Here is a 2,154-nt window from a genome sequence, read left to right on the forward strand (position 1 = left end):
GTCTTGAAATGTAACTTGGTTAATGATATAAATCTTTGATTCTATGACATTACAAAATATGGTGTTTTTAAACTTATTATATACTCTTGCCACTGTAGATCTGAGCCGCCTTGTTGCCCTGCTCATGCATAAAGCAGGGCATTTTCTAGACCCTATTAAATCTTAAAATAATTTTTTTCTACCTGCCCCACCACTTCCTCTCAGTAGCGACTGGTAGAGAATGATGGTGGAGGGGCAGGGGGAAGTGAGGTGGCGGGGGACAAAAAAAATTATACTACTCACCTCTTCCGCCAACCGCATCTCTCCTCCGCTTCTACGGTGAGTCCCGGAACCAGGAAGCCCCCAGGCTCCCCTAAGTATATCACAACACTGCAATACAATGTTGTGATTTGACTGAGTGCCGTGGATCAGTGCTCAGATGGGGACTGGGGGCTGGGCCTGTTCTGGTGGGGAACATGCAAAGTGCGCATGACTGTTTATCTGGACCCAGACAGCTGGCCAATAAGTCATGTGCAAACCACTCCTCCCATGTACCTCCAACCCCACCCTAACCTAGCCCGAATGTGCAAATAATAAAATGATAATAAATATGTTATCATCATTTTATTTTTCATTCTGAAAGAACCGTGGGCCGAAGCTCCTACGCATTAGCGGAAGAGCTGCCCTTGCTTTCTCTACTCTTGATAGATCATTTTGGGATACTTTTTGTCTAAGTTTCAATTTTTCAGATGCAATAGTCACAAATTATAATCAGCTTGGTCCAAAGTTACTGAAACCAAACCTATGGAGTCCTGGCATGCCGCTTCCTTTCTGTGTGCCTCTGTACCTTACACTGACGTGAACATGAGGAGAAGTAATGATTGGATAACTAGTGCACAGTATATTATTGGTACTCAAAAATAATCTCACCTTGGTATGCAGAAAAGGATGGGGCTGCTTAAGGGCAATAAATGTTTTAAGACACTAGAGAGTGGGCTGTAGTCCATCTGCTATAATCACTTATCTGTGTCAAATAAAAGAGTATAAAGGATTACTCCAACAAGTGCTCTTTAAATTTGATATCATAGCATCAAAGAAATACTTTTTTGAGACTTTTAGATTGTAAAAAAATCACTTCTCCCCTGACATGTAGACCTTGTTTACTCTTGACTAAGCCCCTGTTTGCTCAGTCGATTGTAACCTTGCTCCAATGGCCTGATGGGGTACGGGTTGGTTGAGGAAAGGCATTACACTACGCAACCTATTTAGGGTGGACAGTGTCTTTTTGTCACTGTCCCTCACCGCTAAAGAAATACCTTGCCATGAGAAACACAATAATGGTCCCTACACTCTGGGAGTAAACTTACAGGGTTATGGGACATCCGTCAGGGTGACAAAGGTAATGTCTCCTGCAACTCTGGAGGATGTAGAACCATCCACCAAACAATAAATCAGGCCTTCAATGTATTTTGTCATTTGCTTCATTTTTTTACAGAGATAACAGAGATAGTTATAAAATATGTAAAGGAAGACAAAAACAGACACCCAGGCCCTGATTCTGTGGGCAAAAGTCACATTGCTAAGTCAAATTTAGAGCAAATTTGCAAATACTTTCTAACTTATCAGCTCATCTTCATGTTTCATAATAAAAACATAACAATATAAATGTAATCAGGCAGTCACATGAATGAGTGTTGCTATTTTCTCTATAAGCATTGGCATCCCTGCTAGGCGGGAAGGGATCCCCAAATGAAGAGAGCAGTCCCATGCCAGGAGGTGGAGAATACGCCCGCGTGAAATTCAAACTACTCCACTGTAATTTGCGTAAATGTGGGAATTTGTGTGATATAATATTGTCTTTATGCCATGCCATGTAATTACGCCGGTTTTTGTTGGAAAAATATTAGCAAAGGAAGCACAACAACAACGCAGACACCCAGTGAGCAGCTGTTGTTCACAGCAGATGTGTTTTTCACCCTGTTTTTTGTGTTAAATGTTTCCTCACATCAAAAAATGACTTCACAAGCCGTGAGGTGAACGGCCAACGAGTACAGCTTGCCAGCGCTTAGCATCCTAGCGCTCCAGCGCCCTACCAACGCCGTGAGGGAAACGGCTAGCGCTACCAGCTCTCAGCACCCTAGCGCTCCAGCGCCCTACCAGACTACAACTCCCAGG

The sequence above is a fragment of the Lissotriton vulgaris genome, chromosome 1_1 (genome assembly GCF_964263255.1).
Source record: "Lissotriton vulgaris chromosome 1_1, aLisVul1.2, whole genome shotgun sequence".
Lineage (NCBI taxonomy): Eukaryota > Metazoa > Chordata > Amphibia > Caudata > Salamandridae > Lissotriton > Lissotriton vulgaris.